This window comes from Triturus cristatus, chromosome 4_1, assembly GCF_964204655.1.
Source record: "Triturus cristatus chromosome 4_1, aTriCri1.1, whole genome shotgun sequence".
Classification (NCBI taxonomy): Eukaryota; Metazoa; Chordata; class Amphibia; order Caudata; family Salamandridae; genus Triturus; species Triturus cristatus.
The window spans coordinates 123755004-123772218 of record NC_140585.1 but is presented as its reverse complement, the minus strand read 5'-3'; the positions used below and the strand labels follow the sequence as shown (position 1 = coordinate 123772218).

At 39.1% G+C, this 17215-nt stretch overlaps 31 non-coding genes across 31 annotated transcripts; all 31 read right to left on the bottom strand.

Moving 5' to 3' along the window:
• Positions 1–212: 212 nt before the first annotated feature.
• Positions 213–285, bottom strand: TRNAK-CUU (transfer RNA lysine (anticodon CUU)). The gene has a single exon. It is a non-coding gene; the product is annotated as a tRNA-Lys (tRNA).
• A 353-nt stretch (positions 286–638) lies between these two features.
• Positions 639–711, bottom strand: TRNAA-AGC (transfer RNA alanine (anticodon AGC)). The gene has a single exon. It is a non-coding gene; the product is annotated as a tRNA-Ala (tRNA).
• A 772-nt stretch (positions 712–1483) lies between these two features.
• On the bottom strand, positions 1484–1556 carry TRNAA-AGC (transfer RNA alanine (anticodon AGC)). The gene has a single exon. It is a non-coding gene; the product is annotated as a tRNA-Ala (tRNA).
• A 345-nt stretch (positions 1557–1901) lies between these two features.
• Positions 1902–1974, bottom strand: TRNAK-CUU (transfer RNA lysine (anticodon CUU)). Its single transcript has one exon. It is a non-coding gene; the product is annotated as a tRNA-Lys (tRNA).
• Positions 1975–2327: 353 nt separating this feature from the next.
• TRNAA-AGC (transfer RNA alanine (anticodon AGC)) lies at positions 2328–2400 on the bottom strand. Its single transcript has one exon. It is a non-coding gene; the product is annotated as a tRNA-Ala (tRNA).
• A 772-nt stretch (positions 2401–3172) lies between these two features.
• TRNAA-AGC (transfer RNA alanine (anticodon AGC)) lies at positions 3173–3245 on the bottom strand. Its single transcript has one exon. It is a non-coding gene; the product is annotated as a tRNA-Ala (tRNA).
• A 345-nt stretch (positions 3246–3590) lies between these two features.
• Positions 3591–3663, bottom strand: TRNAK-CUU (transfer RNA lysine (anticodon CUU)). The gene has a single exon. It is a non-coding gene; the product is annotated as a tRNA-Lys (tRNA).
• Positions 3664–4016: 353 nt separating this feature from the next.
• TRNAA-AGC (transfer RNA alanine (anticodon AGC)) lies at positions 4017–4089 on the bottom strand. The gene has a single exon. It is a non-coding gene; the product is annotated as a tRNA-Ala (tRNA).
• A 345-nt stretch (positions 4090–4434) lies between these two features.
• Positions 4435–4507, bottom strand: TRNAK-CUU (transfer RNA lysine (anticodon CUU)). The gene has a single exon. It is a non-coding gene; the product is annotated as a tRNA-Lys (tRNA).
• A 353-nt stretch (positions 4508–4860) lies between these two features.
• TRNAA-AGC (transfer RNA alanine (anticodon AGC)) lies at positions 4861–4933 on the bottom strand. The gene has a single exon. It is a non-coding gene; the product is annotated as a tRNA-Ala (tRNA).
• A 771-nt stretch (positions 4934–5704) lies between these two features.
• Positions 5705–5777, bottom strand: TRNAA-AGC (transfer RNA alanine (anticodon AGC)). The gene has a single exon. It is a non-coding gene; the product is annotated as a tRNA-Ala (tRNA).
• A 771-nt stretch (positions 5778–6548) lies between these two features.
• On the bottom strand, positions 6549–6621 carry TRNAA-AGC (transfer RNA alanine (anticodon AGC)). Its single transcript has one exon. It is a non-coding gene; the product is annotated as a tRNA-Ala (tRNA).
• A 345-nt stretch (positions 6622–6966) lies between these two features.
• On the bottom strand, positions 6967–7039 carry TRNAK-CUU (transfer RNA lysine (anticodon CUU)). Its single transcript has one exon. It is a non-coding gene; the product is annotated as a tRNA-Lys (tRNA).
• A 353-nt stretch (positions 7040–7392) lies between these two features.
• Positions 7393–7465, bottom strand: TRNAA-AGC (transfer RNA alanine (anticodon AGC)). The gene has a single exon. It is a non-coding gene; the product is annotated as a tRNA-Ala (tRNA).
• A 345-nt stretch (positions 7466–7810) lies between these two features.
• TRNAK-CUU (transfer RNA lysine (anticodon CUU)) lies at positions 7811–7883 on the bottom strand. Its single transcript has one exon. It is a non-coding gene; the product is annotated as a tRNA-Lys (tRNA).
• A 1198-nt stretch (positions 7884–9081) lies between these two features.
• Positions 9082–9154, bottom strand: TRNAA-AGC (transfer RNA alanine (anticodon AGC)). The gene has a single exon. It is a non-coding gene; the product is annotated as a tRNA-Ala (tRNA).
• Positions 9155–9499: 345 nt separating this feature from the next.
• On the bottom strand, positions 9500–9572 carry TRNAK-CUU (transfer RNA lysine (anticodon CUU)). The gene has a single exon. It is a non-coding gene; the product is annotated as a tRNA-Lys (tRNA).
• A 353-nt stretch (positions 9573–9925) lies between these two features.
• Positions 9926–9998, bottom strand: TRNAA-AGC (transfer RNA alanine (anticodon AGC)). The gene has a single exon. It is a non-coding gene; the product is annotated as a tRNA-Ala (tRNA).
• Positions 9999–10343: 345 nt separating this feature from the next.
• Positions 10344–10416, bottom strand: TRNAK-CUU (transfer RNA lysine (anticodon CUU)). The gene has a single exon. It is a non-coding gene; the product is annotated as a tRNA-Lys (tRNA).
• Positions 10417–10769: 353 nt separating this feature from the next.
• On the bottom strand, positions 10770–10842 carry TRNAA-AGC (transfer RNA alanine (anticodon AGC)). Its single transcript has one exon. It is a non-coding gene; the product is annotated as a tRNA-Ala (tRNA).
• A 345-nt stretch (positions 10843–11187) lies between these two features.
• Positions 11188–11260, bottom strand: TRNAK-CUU (transfer RNA lysine (anticodon CUU)). Its single transcript has one exon. It is a non-coding gene; the product is annotated as a tRNA-Lys (tRNA).
• Positions 11261–12458: 1198 nt separating this feature from the next.
• On the bottom strand, positions 12459–12531 carry TRNAA-AGC (transfer RNA alanine (anticodon AGC)). Its single transcript has one exon. It is a non-coding gene; the product is annotated as a tRNA-Ala (tRNA).
• A 345-nt stretch (positions 12532–12876) lies between these two features.
• Positions 12877–12949, bottom strand: TRNAK-CUU (transfer RNA lysine (anticodon CUU)). The gene has a single exon. It is a non-coding gene; the product is annotated as a tRNA-Lys (tRNA).
• A 353-nt stretch (positions 12950–13302) lies between these two features.
• On the bottom strand, positions 13303–13375 carry TRNAA-AGC (transfer RNA alanine (anticodon AGC)). Its single transcript has one exon. It is a non-coding gene; the product is annotated as a tRNA-Ala (tRNA).
• Positions 13376–13720: 345 nt separating this feature from the next.
• On the bottom strand, positions 13721–13793 carry TRNAK-CUU (transfer RNA lysine (anticodon CUU)). The gene has a single exon. It is a non-coding gene; the product is annotated as a tRNA-Lys (tRNA).
• Positions 13794–14146: 353 nt separating this feature from the next.
• On the bottom strand, positions 14147–14219 carry TRNAA-AGC (transfer RNA alanine (anticodon AGC)). Its single transcript has one exon. It is a non-coding gene; the product is annotated as a tRNA-Ala (tRNA).
• A 345-nt stretch (positions 14220–14564) lies between these two features.
• Positions 14565–14637, bottom strand: TRNAK-CUU (transfer RNA lysine (anticodon CUU)). Its single transcript has one exon. It is a non-coding gene; the product is annotated as a tRNA-Lys (tRNA).
• A 353-nt stretch (positions 14638–14990) lies between these two features.
• TRNAA-AGC (transfer RNA alanine (anticodon AGC)) lies at positions 14991–15063 on the bottom strand. Its single transcript has one exon. It is a non-coding gene; the product is annotated as a tRNA-Ala (tRNA).
• A 1189-nt stretch (positions 15064–16252) lies between these two features.
• TRNAK-CUU (transfer RNA lysine (anticodon CUU)) lies at positions 16253–16325 on the bottom strand. Its single transcript has one exon. It is a non-coding gene; the product is annotated as a tRNA-Lys (tRNA).
• Positions 16326–16678: 353 nt separating this feature from the next.
• TRNAA-AGC (transfer RNA alanine (anticodon AGC)) lies at positions 16679–16751 on the bottom strand. Its single transcript has one exon. It is a non-coding gene; the product is annotated as a tRNA-Ala (tRNA).
• Positions 16752–17096: 345 nt separating this feature from the next.
• TRNAK-CUU (transfer RNA lysine (anticodon CUU)) lies at positions 17097–17169 on the bottom strand. Its single transcript has one exon. It is a non-coding gene; the product is annotated as a tRNA-Lys (tRNA).
• Positions 17170–17215: the final 46 nt, after the last annotated feature.

The following is a 17215-nucleotide window of genomic DNA, read 5'->3' as shown; positions in this document are numbered from 1 at the left end:
TACACTTCAGGTTGGCATGTTTAGTACTTGAATAGGAGTGATATCACTGTATGTTAACCTAGACTCAGGCCCTACCTAATCTTGGAGATACATTTCTCATGAATGAGTAACCAAGGGAGATACAATTTTTAGGAGTTAGTGCATGTCTAATGCAAGATTAATCACCATATTATGAGAGCCAATGCAATCATCCAGCAAAAAATACTCGTTTTCGCCCAACGTGGGGCTCGAACCCACGACCCTGAGATTAAGAGTCTCATGCTCTACCGACTGAGCTAGCCGGGCTCCCACTTAAATATGGTATGCAGACTCATCATTTTTTATTAAGGAAAACCGTTTCTGGATATTCCTCTGCTCTTGTTTTGCAAGGAACTTCACTTTTATACATCCTTCAGAGGAAAGAATGTCAAGTAAAATAAGACGAAATGAAAATGGAAGGTGTGAAATTTTCATTTTGAGATTGCATAAGAAATCAAATTCCTCTCACGTGCTATAGAATACCTAAACACTTTTGATTAAACCACTTTAGTTGTTATAATGACACCAAATTTGAAAGCCATCTGTGACTTTTCTGTTCTTACTCTGCAACAACCATGGCAATTACAAGTTAAAAAGTAAAATGTATGCAAATTTTAGAATGGAGAATGCGGGCATCGATCCCGCTACCTCTCGCATGCTAAGCGAGCGCTCTACCATTTGAGCTAATTCCCCTGTGTGCTCACTCAGCATCACATTTCAAAAGTAACGTTACTGCTGTCGACACTTTATTTTAAGTCTAATTGCCCATAACATGAGTGTTCAGTTCACTCCTAACTGATGCCTTAACTACACCTAGGGGATGTTTTACACTTCAGGTTGGCATGTTTAGTACTTGAATAGGAGTGATATCACTGTATGTTAACCTAGACTCAGGCCCTACCTAATCTTGGAGATACATTTCTCATGAATGAGTAACCAAGGGAGATACAATTTTTAGGAGTTAGTGCATGTCTAATGCAAGATTAATCACCATATTATGAGAGCCAATGCAATCATCCAGCAAAAAATACTCGTTTTTGCCCAACGTGGGGCTCGAACCCACGACCCTGAGATTAAGAGTCTCATAGCTCTACCGACTGAGCTAGCCGGGCTCCCACTTAAATATGGTATGCAGACTCATCATTTTTTATTAAGGAAAGCCGTTTCTGGATATTCCTCTGCTCTTGTTTTGCAAGGAACTTCACTTTTATACATCCTTCAGAGGAAAGAATGTCAAGTAAAATAAGACGAAATGAAAATGGAAGGTGTGAAATTTTCATTTTGAGATTGCATAAGAAATCAAATTCCTCTCACGTGCTATAGAATACCTAAACACTTTTGATTAAACCACTTTAGTTGTTATAATGACACCAAATTTGAAAGCCATCTGTGACTTTTCTGTTCTTACTCTGCAACAACCATGGCAATTACAAGTTAAAAAGTAAAATGTATGCAAATTTTAGAATGGAGAATGCGGGCATCGATCCCGCTACCTCTCGCATGCTAAGCGAGCGCTCTACCATTTGAGCTAATTCCCCTGTGTGCTCACTCAGCATCACATTTCAAAAGTAACGTTACTGCTGTCCACACTTTATTTTAAGTCTAATTGCCCATAACATGAGTGTTCAGTTCACTCCTAACTGATGCCTTAACTACACCTAGGGGATGTTTTACACTTCAGGTTGGCATGTTTAGTACTTGAATAGGAGTGATATCACTGTATGTTAACCTAGACTCAGGCCCTACCTAATCTTGGAGATACATTTCTCATGAATGAGTAACCAAGGGAGATACAATTTTTAGGAGTTAGTGCATGTCTAATGCAAGATTAATCACCATATTATGAGAGCCAATGCTATCATCCAGCAAAAAATACTCGTTTTCGCCCAACGTGGGGCTCGAACCCACGACCCTGAGATTAAGAGTCTCATGCTCTACCGACTGAGCTAGCCGGGCTCCCACTTAAATATAGTATGCAGACTCATCATTTTTTATTAAGGAAAACCGTTTCTGGATATTCCTCTGCTCTTGTTTTGCAAGGAACTTCACTTTTATACATCCTTCAGAGGAAAGAATGTCAAGTAAAATAAGACGAAATGAAAATGGAAGGTGTGAAATTTTCATTTTGAGATTGCATAAGAAATCAAATTCCTCTCACGTGCTATAGAATACCTAAACACTTTTGATTAAACCACTTTAGTTGTTATAATGACACCAAATTTGAAAGCCATCTGTGACTTTTCTGTTCTTACTCTGCAACAACCATGGCAATTACAAGTTAAAAAGTAAAATGTATGCAAATTTTAGAATGGAGAATGCGGGCATCGATCCCGCTACCTCTCGCATGCTAAGCGAGCGCTCTACCATTTGAGCTAATTCCCCTGTGTGCTCACTCAGCATCACATTTCAAAAGTAACGTTACTGCTGTCCACACTTTATTTTAAGTCTAATTGCCCATAACATGAGTGTTCAGTTCACTCCTAACTGATGCCTTAACTACACCTAGGGGATGTTTTACACTTCAGGTTGGCATGTTTAGTACTTGAATAGGAGTGATATCACTGTATGTTAACCTAGACTCAGGCCCTACCTAATCTTGGAGATACATTTCTCATGAATGAGTAACCAAGGGAGATACAATTTTTAGGAGTTAGTGCATGTCTAATGCAAGATTAATCACCATATTATGAGAGCCAATGCAATCATCCAGCAAAAAATACTCGTTTTCGCCCAACGTGGGGCTCGAACCCACGACCCTGAGATTAAGAGTCTCATAGCTCTACCGACTGAGCTAGCCGGGCTCCCACTTAAATATGGTATGCAGACTCATCATTTTTTATTAAGGAAAGCCGTTTCTGGATATTCCTCTGCTCTTGTTTTGCAAGGAACTTCACTTTTATACATCCTTCAGAGGAAAGAATGTCAAGTAAAATAAGACGAAATGAAAATGGAAGGTGTGAAATTTTCATTTTGAGATTGCATAAGAAATCAAATTCCTCTCACGTGCTATAGAATACCTAAACACTTTTGATTAAACCACTTTAGTTGTTATAATGACACCAAATTTGAAAGCCATCTGTGACTTTTCTGTTCTTACTCTGCAACAACCATGGCAATTACAAGTTAAAAAGTAAAATGTATGCAAATTTTAGAATGGAGAATGCGGGCATCGATCCCGCTACCTCTCGCATGCTAAGCGAGCGCTCTACCATTTGAGCTAATTCCCCTGTGTGCTCACTCAGCATCACATTTCAAAAGTAACGTTACTGCTGTCCACACTTTATTTTAAGTCTAATTGCCCATAACATGAGTGTTCAGTTCACTCCTAACTGATGCCTTAACTACACCTAGGGGATGTTTTACACTTCAGGTTGGCATGTTTAGTACTTGAATAGGAGTGATATCACTGTATGTTAACCTAGACTCAGGCCCTACCTAATCTTGGAGATACATTTCTCATGAATGAGTAACCAAGGGAGATACAATTTTTAGGAGTTAGTGCATGTCTAATGCAAGATTAATCACCATATTATGAGAGCCAATGCTATCATCCAGCAAAAAATACTCGTTTTCGCCCAACGTGGGGCTCGAACCCACGACCCTGAGATTAAGAGTCTCATGCTCTACCGACTGAGCTAGCCGGGCTCCCACTTAAATATAGTATGCAGACTCATCATTTTTTATTAAGGAAAACCGTTTCTGGATATTCCTCTGCTCTTGTTTTGCAAGGAACTTCACTTTTATACATCCTTCAGAGGAAAGAATGTCAAGTAAAATAAGACGAAATGAAAATGGAAGGTGTGAAATTTTCATTTTGAGATTGCATAAGAAATCAAATTCCTCTCACGTGCTATAGAATACCTAAACACTTTTGATTAAACCACTTTAGTTGTTATAATGACACCAAATTTGAAAGCCATCTGTGACTTTTCTGTTCTTACTCTGCAACAACCATGGCAATTACAAGTTAAAAAGTAAAATGTATGCAAATTTTAGAATGGAGAATGCGGGCATCGATCCCGCTACCTCTCGCATGCTAAGCGAGCGCTCTACCATTTGAGCTAATTCCCCTGTGTGCTCACTCAGCATCACATTTCAAAAGTAACGTTACTGCTGTCCACACTTTATTTTAAGTCTAATTGCCCATAACATGAGTGTTCAGTTCACTCCTAACTGATGCCTTAACTACACCTAGGGGATGTTTTACACTTCAGGTTGGCATGTTTAGTACTTGAATAGGAGTGATATCACTGTATGTTAACCTAGACTCAGGCCCTACCTAATCTTGGAGATACATTTCTCATGAATGAGTAACCAAGGGAGATACAATTTTTAGGAGTTAGTGCATGTCTAATGCAAGATTAATCACCATATTATGAGAGCCAATGCTATCATCCAGCAAAAAATACTCGTTTTCGCCCAACGTGGGGCTCGAACCCACGACCCTGAGATTAAGAGTCTCATGCTCTACCGACTGAGCTAGCCGGGCTCCCACTTAAATATGGTATGCAGACTCATCATTTTTTATTAAGGAAAACCGTTTCTGGATATTCCTCTGCTCTTGTTTTGCAAGGAACTTCACTTTTATACATCCTTCAGAGGAAAGAATGTCAAGTAAAATAAGACGAAATGAAAATGGAAGGTGTGAAATTTTCATTTTGAGATTGCATAAGAAATCAAATTCCTCTCACGTGCTATAGAATACCTAAACACTTTTGATTAAACCACTTTAGTTGTTATAATGACACCAAATTTGAAAGCCATCTGTGACTTTTCTGTTCTTACTCTGCAACAACCATGGCAATTACAAGTTAAAAAGTAAAATGTATGCAAATTTTAGAATGGAGAATGCGGGCATCGAACCCGCTACCTCTCGCATGCTAAGCGAGCGCTCTACCATTTGAGCTAATTCCCCTGTGTGCTCACTCAGCATCACATTTCAAAAGTAACGTTACTGCTGTCCACACTTTATTTTAAGTCTAATTGCCCATAACATGAGTGTTCAGTTCACTCCTAACTGATGCCTTAACTACACCTAGGGGATGTTTTACACTTCAGGTTGGCATGTTTAGTACTTGAATAGGAGTGATATCACTGTATGTTAACCTAGACTCAGGCCCTACCTAATCTTGGAGATACATTTCTCATGAATGAGTAACCAAGGGAGATACAATTTTTAGGAGTTAGTGCATGTCTAATGCAAGATTAATCACTATATTATGAGAGCCAATGCTATCATCCAGCAAAAAATACTCGTTTTCGCCCAACGTGGGGCTTGAACCCACGACCCTGAGATTAAGAGTCTCATGCTCTACCGACTGAGCTAGCCGGGCTCCCACTTAAATATGGTATGCAGACTCATCATTTTTTATTAAGGAAAACTGTTTCTGGATATTCCTCTGCTCTTGTTTTGCAAGGAACTTCACTTTTATACATCCTTCAGAGGAAAGAATGTCAAGTAAAATAAGACGAAATGAAAATGGAAGGTGTGAAATTTTCATTTTGAGATTGCATAAGAAATCAAATTCCTCTCACGTGCTATAGAATACCTAAACACTTTTGATTAAACCACTTTAGTTGTTATAATGACACCAAATTTGAAAGCCATCTGTGACTTTTCTTTTCTTACTCTGCAACAACCATTGCAATTACAAGTTAAAAAGTAAAATGTATGCAAATTTTAGAATGGAGAATGCGGGCATCGATCCCGCTACCTCTCGCATGCTAAGCGAGCGCTCTACCATTTGAGCTAATTCCCCTGTGTGCTCACTCAGCATCACATTTCAAAAGTAACGTTACTGCTGTCCACACTTTATTTTAAGTCTAATTGCCCATAACATGAGTGTTCAGTTCACTCCTAACTGATGCCTTAACTACACCTAGGGGATGTTTTACACTTCAGGTTGGCATGTTTAGTACTTGAATAGGAGTGATATCACTGTATGTTAACCTAGACTCAGGCCCTACCTAATCTTGGAGATACATTTCTCATGAATGAGTAACCAAGGGAGATACAATTTTTAGGAGTTAGTGCATGTCTAATGCAAGATTAATCACCATATTATGAGAGCCAATGCAATCATCCAGCAAAAAATACTCGTTTTCGCCCAACGAGGGGCTCGAACCCACGACCCTGAGATTAAGAGTCTCATGCTCTACCGACTGAGCTAGCCGGGCTCCCACTTAAATATGGTATGCAGACTCATCATTTTTTATTAAGGAAAACCGTTTCTGGATATTCCTCTGCTCTTGTTTTGCAAGGAACTTCACTTTTATACATCCTTCAGAGGAAAGAATGTCAAGTAAAATAAGACGAAATGAAAATGGAAGGTGTGAAATTTTCATTTTGAGATTGCATAAGAAATCAAATTCCTCTCACGTGCTATAGAATACCTAAACACTTTTGATTAAACCACTTTAGTTGTTATAATGACACCAAATTTGAAAGCCATCTGTGACTTTTCTGTTCTTACTCTGCAACAACCATGGCAATTACAAGTTAAAAAGTAAAATGTATGCAAATTTTAGAATGGAGAATGCGGGCATCGATCCCGCTACCTCTCGCATGCTAAGCGAGCGCTCTACCATTTGAGCTAATTCCCCTGTGTGCTCACTCAGCATCACATTTCAAAAGTAACGTTACTGCTGTCCACACTTTATTTTAAGTCTAATTGCCCATAACATGAGTGTTCAGTTCACTCCTAACTGATGCCTTAACTACACCTAGGGGATGTTTTACACTTCAGGTTGGCATGTTTAGTACTTGAATAGGAGTGATATCACTGTATGTTAACCTAGACTCAGGCCCTACCTAATCTTGGAGATACATTTCTCATGAATGAGTAACCAAGGGAGATACAATTTTTAGGAGTTAGTGCATGTCTAATGCAAGATTAATCACTATATTATGAGAGCCAATGCTATCATCCAGCAAAAAATACTCGTTTTCGCCCAACGTGGGGCTCGAACCCACGACCCTGAGATTAAGAGTCTCATGCTCTACCGACTGAGCTAGCCGGGCTCCCACTTAAATATGGTATGCAGACTCATCATTTTTTATTAAGGAAAACTGTTTCTGGATATTCCTCTGCTCTTGTTTTGCAAGGAACTTCACTTTTATACATCCTTCAGAGGAAAGAATGTCAAGTAAAATAAGACGAAATGAAAATGGAAGGTGTGAAATTTTCATTTTGAGATTGCATAAGAAATCAAATTCCTCTCACGTGCTATAGAATACCTAAACACTTTTGATTAAACCACTTTAGTTGTTATAATGACACCAAATTTGAAAGCCATCTGTGACTTTTCTGTTCTTACTCTGCAACAACCATGGCAATTACAAGTTAAAAAGTAAAATGTATGCAAATTTTAGAATGGAGAATGCGGGCATCGATCCCGCTACCTCTCGCATGCTAAGCGAGCGCTCTACCATTTGAGCTAACTCCCCTGTGTGCTCACTCAGCATCACATTTCAAAAGTAACGTTACTGCTGTCCACACTTTATTTTAAGTCTAATTGCCCATAACATGAGTGTTCAGTTCACTCCTAACTGATGCCTTAACTACACCTAGGGGATGTTTTACACTTCAGGTTGGCATGTTTAGTACTTGAATAGGAGTGATATCACTGTATGTTAACCTAGACTCAGGCCCTACCTAATCTTGGAGATACATTTCTCATGAATGAGTAACCAAGGGAGATACAATTTTTAGGAGTTAGTGCATGTCTAATGCAAGATTAATCACCATATTATGAGAGCCAATGCAATCATCCAGCAAAAAATACTCGTTTTCGCCCAACGTGGGGCTCGAACCCACGACCCTGAGATTAAGAGTCTCATGCTCTACCGACTGAGCTAGCCGGGCTCCCACTTAAATATGGTATGCAGACTCATCATTTTTTATTAAGGAAAACCGTTTCTGGATATTCCTCTGCTCTTGTTTTGCAAGGAACTTCACTTTTATACATCCTTCAGAGGAAAGAATGTCAAGTAAAATAAGACGAAATGAAAATGGAAGGTGTGAAATTTTCATTTTGAGATTGCATAAGAAATCAAATTCCTCTCACGTGCTATAGAATACCTAAACACTTTTGATTAAACCACTTTAGTTGTTATAATGACACCAAATTTGAAAGCCATCTGTGACTTTTCTGTTCTTACTCTGCAACAACCATGGCAATTACAAGTTAAAAAGTAAAATGTATGCAAATTTTAGAATGGAGAATGCGGGCATCGATCCCGCTACCTCTCGCATGCTAAGCGAGCACTCTACCATTTGAGCTAATTCCCCTGTGTGCTCACTCAGCATCACATTTCAAAAGTAACGTTACTGCTGTCGACACTTTATTTTAAGTCTAATTGCCCATAACATGAGTGTTCAGTTCACTCCTAACTGATGCCTTAACTACACCTAGGGGATGTTTTACACTTCAGGTTGGCATGTTTAGTACTTGAATAGGAGTGATATCACTGTATGTTAACCTAGACTCAGGCCCTACCTAATCTTGGAGATACATTTCTCATGAATGAGTAACCAAGGGAGATACAATTTTTAGGAGTTAGTGCATGTCTAATGCAAGATTAATCACCATATTATGAGAGCCAATGCAATCATCCAGCAAAAAATACTCGTTTTCGCCCAACGTGGGGCTCGAACCCACGACCCTGAGATTAAGAGTCTCATAGCTCTACCGACTGAGCTAGCCGGGCTCCCACTTAAATATGGTATGCAGACTCATCATTTTTTATTAAGGAAAGCCGTTTCTGGATATTCCTCTGCTCTTGTTTTGCAAGGAACTTCACTTTTATACATCCTTCAGAGGAAAGAATGTCAAGTAAAATAAGACGAAATGAAAATGGAAGGTGTGAAATTTTCATTTTGAGATTGCATAAGAAATCAAATTCCTCTCACGTGCTATAGAATACCTAAACACTTTTGATTAAACCACTTTAGTTGTTATAATGACACCAAATTTGAAAGCCATCTGTGACTTTTCTGTTCTTACTCTGCAACAACCATGGCAATTACAAGTTAAAAAGTAAAATGTATGCAAATTTTAGAATGGAGAATGCGGGCATCGATCCCGCTACCTCTCGCATGCTAAGCGAGCGCTCTACCATTTGAGCTAATTCCCCTGTGTGCTCACTCAGCATCACATTTCAAAAGTAACGTTACTGCTGTCCTCACTTTATTTTAAGTCTAATTGCCCATAACATGAGTGTTCAGTTCACTCCTAACTGATGCCTTAACTACACCTAGGGGATGTTTTACACTTCAGGTTGGCATGTTTAGTACTTGAATAGGAGTGATATCACTGTATGTTAACCTAGACTCAGGCCCTACCTAATCTTGGAGATACATTTCTCATGAATGAGTAACCAAGGGAGATACAATTTTTAGGAGTTAGTGCATGTCTAATGCAAGATTAATCACCATATTATGAGAGCCAATGCTATCATCCAGCAAAAAATACTCGTTTTCGCCCAACGTGGGGCTCGAACCCACGACCCTGAGATTAAGAGTCTCATGCTCTACCGACTGAGCTAGCCGGGCTCCCACTTAAATATGGTATGCAGACTCATCATTTTTTATTAAGGAAAACTGTTTCTGGATATTCCTCTGCTCTTGTTTTGCAAGGAACTTCACTTTTATACATCCTTCAGAGGAAAGAATGTCAAGTAAAATAAGACGAAATGAAAATGGAAGGTGTGAAATTTTCATTTTGAGATTGCAAAAGAAATCAAATTCCTCTCACGTGCTATAGAATACCTAAACACTTTTGATTAAACCACTTTAGTTGTTATAATGACACCAAATTTGAAAGCCATCTGTGACTTTTCTGTTCTTACTCTGCAACAACCATGGCAATTACAAGTTAAAAAGTAAAATGTATGCAAATTTTAGAATGGAGAATGCGGGCATCGATCCCGCTACCTCTCGCATGCTAAGCGAGCGCTCTACCATTTGAGCTAATTCCCCTGTGTGCTCACTCAGCATCACATTTCAAAAGTAACGTTACTGCTGTCCACACTTTATTTTAAGTCTAATTGCCCATAACATGAGTGTTCAGTTCACTCCTAACTGATGCCTTAACTACACCTAGGGGATGTTTTACACTTCAGGTTGGCATGTTTAGTACTTGAATAGGAGTGATATCACTGTATGTTAACCTAGACTCAGGCCCTACCTAATCTTGGAGATACATTTCTCATGAATGAGTAACCAAGGGAGATACAATTTTTAGGAGTTAGTGCATGTCTAATGCAAGATTAATCACTATATTATGAGAGCCAATGCTATCATCCAGCAAAAAATACTCGTTTTCGCCCAACGTGGGGCTCGAACCCACGACCCTGAGATTAAGAGTCTCATGCTCTACCGACTGAGCTAGCCGGGCTCCCACTTAAATATGGTATGCAGACTCATCATTTTTTATTAAGGAAAACTGTTTCTGGATATTCCTCTGCTCTTGTTTTGCAAGGAACTTCACTTTTATACATCCTTCAGAGGAAAGAATGTCAAGTAAAATAAGACGAAATGAAAATGGAAGGTGTGAAATTTTCATTTTGAGATTGCATAAGAAATCAAATTCCTCTCACGTGCTATAGAATACCTAAACACTTTTGATTAAACCACTTTAGTTGTTATAATGACACCAAATTTGAAAGCCATCTGTGACTTTTCTGTTCTTACTCTGCAACAACCATGGCAATTACAAGTTAAAAAGTAAAATGTATGCAAATTTTAGAATGGAGAATGCGGGCATCGATCCCGCTACCTCTCGCATGCTAAGCGAGCGCTCTACCATTTGAGCTAACTCCCCTGTGTGCTCACTCAGCATCACATTTCAAAAGTAACGTTACTGCTGTCCACACTTTATTTTAAGTCTAATTGCCCATAACATGAGTGTTCAGTTCACTCCTAACTGATGCCTTAACTACACCTAGGGGATGTTTTACACTTCAGGTTGGCATGTTTAGTACTTGAATAGGAGTGATATCACTGTATGTTAACCTAGACTCAGGCCCTACCTAATCTTGGAGATACATTTCTCATGAATGAGTAACCAAGGGAGATACAATTTTTAGGAGTTAGTGCATGTCTAATGCAAGATTAATCACCATATTATGAGAGCCAATGCAATCATCCAGCAAAAAATACTCGTTTTCGCCCAACGTGGGGCTCGAACCCACGACCCTGAGATTAAGAGTCTCATGCTCTACCGACTGAGCTAGCCGGGCTCCCACTTAAATATGGTATGCAGACTCATCATTTTTTATTAAGGAAAACCGTTTCTGGATATTCCTCTGCTCTTGTTTTGCAAGGAACTTCACTTTTATACATCCTTCAGAGGAAAGAATGTCAAGTAAAATAAGACGAAATGAAAATGGAAGGTGTGAAATTTTCATTTTGAGATTGCATAAGAAATCAAATTCCTCTCACGTGCTATAGAATACCTAAACACTTTTGATTAAACCACTTTAGTTGTTATAATGACACCAAATTTGAAAGCCATCTGTGACTTTTCTGTTCTTACTCTGCAACAACCATGGCAATTACAAGTTAAAAAGTAAAATGTATGCAAATTTTAGAATGGAGAATGCGGGCATCGATCCCGCTACCTCTCGCATGCTAAGCGAGCACTCTACCATTTGAGCTAATTCCCCTGTGTGCTCACTCAGCATCACATTTCAAAAGTAACGTTACTGCTGTCGACACTTTATTTTAAGTCTAATTGCCCATAACATGAGTGTTCAGTTCACTCCTAACTGATGCCTTAACTACACCTAGGGGATGTTTTACACTTCAGGTTGGCATGTTTAGTACTTGAATAGGAGTGATATCACTGTATGTTAACCTAGACTCAGGCCCTACCTAATCTTGGAGATACATTTCTCATGAATGAGTAACCAAGGGAGATACAATTTTTAGGAGTTAGTGCATGTCTAATGCAAGATTAATCACCATATTATGAGAGCCAATGCAATCATCCAGCAAAAAATACTCGTTTTCGCCCAACGTGGGGCTCGAACCCACGACCCTGATATTAAGAGTCTCATAGCTCTACCGACTGAGCTAGCCGGGCTCCCACTTAAATATGGTATGCAGACTCATCATTTTTTATTAAGGAAAGCCGTTTCTGGATATTCCTCTGCTCTTGTTTTGCAAGGAACTTCACTTTTATACATCCTTCAGAGGAAAGAATGTCAAGTAAAATAAGACGAAATGAAAATGGAAGGTGTGAAATTTTCATTTTGAGATTGCATAAGAAATCAAATTCCTCTCACGTGCTATAGAATACCTAAACACTTTTGATTAAACCACTTTAGTTGTTATAATGACACCAAATTTGAAAGCCATCTGTGACTTTTCTGTTCTTACTCTGCAACAACCATGGCAATTACAAGTTAAAAAGTAAAATGTATGCAAATTTTAGAATGGAGAATGCGGGCATCGATCCCGCTACCTCTCGCATGCTAAGCGAGCGCTCTACCATTTGAGCTAATTCCCCTGTGTGCTCACTCAGCATCACATTTCAAAAGTAACGTTACTGCTGTCCTCACTTTATTTTAAGTCTAATTGCCCATAACATGAGTGTTCAGTTCACTCCTAACTGATGCCTTAACTACACCTAGGGGATGTTTTACACTTCAGGTTGGCATGTTTAGTACTTGAATAGGAGTGATATCACTGTATGTTAACCTAGACTCAGGCCCTACCTAATCTTGGAGATACATTTCTCATGAATGAGTAACCAAGGGAGATACAATTTTTAGGAGTTAGTGCATGTCTAATGCAAGATTAATCACCATATTATGAGAGCCAATGCTATCATCCAGCAAAAAATACTCGTTTTCGCCCAACGTGGGGCTCGAACCCACGACCCTGAGATTAAGAGTCTCATGCTCTACCGACTGAGCTAGCCGGGCTCCCACTTAAATATGGTATGCAGACTCATCATTTTTTATTAAGGAAAACTGTTTCTGGATATTCCTCTGCTCTTGTTTTGCAAGGAACTTCACTTTTATACATCCTTCAGAGGAAAGAATGTCAAGTAAAATAAGACGAAATGAAAATGGAAGGTGTGAAATTTTCATTTTGAGATTGCAAAAGAAATCAAATTCCTCTCACGTGCTATAGAATACCTAAACACTTTTGATTAAACCACTTTAGTTGTTATAATGACACCAAATTTGAAAGCCATCTGTGACTTTTCTGTTCTTACTCTGCAACAACCATGGCAATTACAAGTTAAAAAGTAAAATGTATGCAAATTTTAGAATGGAGAATGCGGGCATCGATCCCGCTACCTCTCGCATGCTAAGCGAGCGCTCTACCATTTGAGCTAATTCCCCTGTGTGCTCACTCAGCATCACATTTCAAAAGTAACGTTACTGCTGTCCACACTTTATTTTAAGTCTAATTGCCCATAACATGAGTGTTCAGTTCACTCCTAACTGATGCCTTAACTACACCTAGGGGATGTTTTACACTTCAGGTTGGCATGTTTAGTACTTGAATAGGAGTGATATCACTGTATGTTAACCTAGACTCAGGCCCTACCTAATCTTGGAGATACATTTCTCATGAATGAGTAACCAAGGGAGATACAATTTTTAGGAGTTAGTGCATGTCTAATGCAAGATTAATCACCATATTATGAGAGCCAATGCTATCATCCAGCAAAAAATACTCGTTTTCGCCCAACGTGGGGCTCGAACCCACGACCCTGAGATTAAGAGTCTCATGCTCTACCGACTGAGCTAGCCGGGCTCCCACTTAAATATGGTATGCAGACTCATCATTTTTTATTAAGGAAAACCGTTTCTGGATATTCCTCTGCTCTTGTTTTGCAAGGAACTTCACTTTTATACATCCTTCAGAGGAAAGAATGTCAAGTAAAATAAGACGAAATGAAAATGGAAGGTGTGAAATTTTCATTTTGAGATTGCATAAGAAATCAAATTCCTCTCACGTGCTATAGAATACCTAAACACTTTTGATTAAACCACTTTAGTTGTTATAATGACACCAAATTTGAAAGCCATCTGTGACTTTTCTGTTCTTACTCTGCAACAACCATGGCAATTACAAGTTAAAAAGTAAAATGTATGCAAATTTTAGAATGGAGAATGCGGGCATCGATCCCGCTACCTCTCGCATGCTAAGCGAGCGCTCTACCATTTGAGCTAATTCCCCTGTGTGCTCACTCAGCATCACATTTCAAAAGTAACGTTACTGCTGTCCACACTTTATTTTAAGTCTAATTGCCCATAACATGAGTGTTCAGTTCACTCCTAACTGATGCCTTAACTACACCTAGGGGATGTTTTACACTTCAGGTTGGCATGTTTAGTACTTGAATAGGAGTGATATCACTGTATGTTAACCTAGACTCAGGCCCTACCTAATCTTGGAGATACATTTCTCATGAATGAGTAACCAAGGGAGATACAATTTTTAGGAGTTAGTGCATGTCTAATGCAAGATTAATCACTATATTATGAGAGCCAATGCTATCATCCAGCAAAAAATACTCGTTTTCGCCCAACGTGGGGCTCGAACCCACGACCCTGAGATTAAGAGTCTCATGCTCTACCGACTGAGCTAGCCGGGCTCCCACTTAAATATGGTATGCAGACTCATCATTTTTTATTAAGGAAAACTGTTTCTGGATATTCCTCTGCTCTTGTTTTGCAAGGAACTTCACTTTTATACATCCTTCAGAGGAAAGAATGTCAAGTAAAATAAGACGAAATGAAAATGGAAGGTGTGAAATTTTCATTTTGAGATTGCATAAGAAATCAAATTCCTCTCACGTGCTATAGAATACCTAAACACTTTTGATTAAACCACTTTAGTTGTTATAATGACACCAAATTTGAAAGCCATCTGTGACTTTTCTGTTCTTACTCTGCAACAACCATGGCAATTACAAGTTAAAAAGTAAAATGTATGCAAATTTTAGAATGGAGAATGCGGGCATCGATCCCGCTACCTCTCGCATGCTAAGCGAGCGCTCTACCATTTGAGCTAATTCCCCTGTGTGCTCACTCAGCATCACATTTCAAAAGTAACGTTACTGCTGTCCACACTTTATTTTAAGTCTAATTGCCCATAACATGAGTGTTCAGTTCACTCCTAACTGATGCCTTAACTACACCTAGGGGATGTTTTACACTTCAGGTTGGCATGTTTAGTACTTGAATAGGAGTGATATCACTGTATGTTAACCTAGACTCAGGCCCTACCTAATCTTGGAGATACATTTCTCATGAATGAGTAACCAAGGGAGATACAATTTTTAGGAGTTAGTGCATGTCTAATGCAAGATTAATCACCATATTATGAGAGCCAATGCAATCATCCAGCAAAAAATACTCGTTTTCGCCCAACGTGGGGCTTGAACCCACGACCCTGAGATTAAGAGTCTCATGCTCTACCGACTGAGCTAGCCGGGCTCCCACTTAAATATGGTATGCAGACTCATCATTTTTTATTAAGGAAAACCGTTTCTGGATATTCCTCTGCTCTTGTTTTGCAAGGAACTTCACTTTTATACATCCTTCAGAGGAAAGAATGTCAAGTAAAATAAGACGAAATGAAAATGGAAGGTGTGAAATTTTCATTTTGAGATTGCATAAGAAATCAAATTCCTCTCACGTGCTATAGAATACCTAAACACTTTTGATTAAACCACTTTAGTTGTTATAATGACACCAAATTTGAAAGCCATCTGTGACTTTTCTGTTCTTACTCTGCAACAACCATGGCAATTACAAGTTAAAAAGTAAAATGTATGCAAATTTTAGAATGGAGAATGCGGGCATCGATCCCACTACCTGTCGCATGCTAAGCGAGCGCTCTACCATTTGAGCTAATTCCCCTGTGTGCTCACTCAGCATCACATTTCAAAAGTAACGTTACTGCTGTCCACACTTTATTTTAAGTCTAATTGCCCATAACATGAGTGTTCAGTTCACTCCTAACTGATGCCTTAACTACACCTAGGGGATGTTTTACACTTCAGGTTGGCATGTTTAGTACTTGAATAGGAGTGATATCACTGTATGTTAACCTAGACTCAGGCCCTACCTAATCTTGGAGATACATTTCTCATGAATGAGTAACCAAGGGAGATACAATTTTTAGGAGTTAGTGCATGTCTAATGCAAGATTAATCACCATATTATGAGAGCCAATGCTATCATCCAGCAAAAAATACTCGTTTTCGCCCAACGTGGGGCTCGAACCCACGACCCTGAGATTAAGAGTCTCATGCTCTACCGACTGAGCTAGCCGGGCTCCCACTTAAATATGGTATGCAGACTCATCATTTTTTATTAAGGAAAACTGTTTCTGGATATTCCTCTGATCTTGTTTTGCAAGGAACTTCACTTTTATACATCCTTCAGAGGAAAGAATGTCAAGTAAAATAAGACGAAATGAAAATGGAAGGTGTGAAATTTTCATTTTGAGATTGCATAAGAAATCAAATTCCTCTCACGTGCTATAGAATACCTAAACACTTTTGATTAAACCACTTAAGTTGTTATAATGACACCAAATTTGAAAGCCATCTGTGACTTTTCTGTTCTTACTCTGCAACAACCATGGCAATTACAAGTTAAAAAGTAAAATGTATGCAAATTTTAGAATGGAGAATGCGGGCATCGATCCCGCTACCTCTCGCATGCTAAGCGAGCGCTCTACCATTTGAGCTAATTCCCCTGTGTGCTCACTCAGCATCACATTTCAAAAGTAACGTTACTGCTGTCCACACTTTATTTTAAGTCTAATTGCCCATAACATGAGTGTTCAGTTCACTCCTAACTGATGCCTTAACTACACCTAGGGGATGTTTTACACTTCAGGTTGGCATGTTTAGTACTTGAATAGGAGTGATATCACTGTATGTTAACCTAGACTCAGGCCCTACCTAATCTTGGAGATACATTTCTCATGAATGAGTAACCAAGGGAGATACAATTTTTAGGAGTTAGTGCATGTCTAATGCAAGATTAATCACCATATTATGAGAGCCAATGCTATCATCCAGCAAAAAATACTCGTTTTCGCCCAACGTGGGGCTCGAACCCACGACCCTGAGATTAAGAGTCTCATGCTCTACCGACTGAGCTAGCCGGGCTCCCACTTAAATATGGTATGCAGACTCATCAACTGTTTCTGGATAT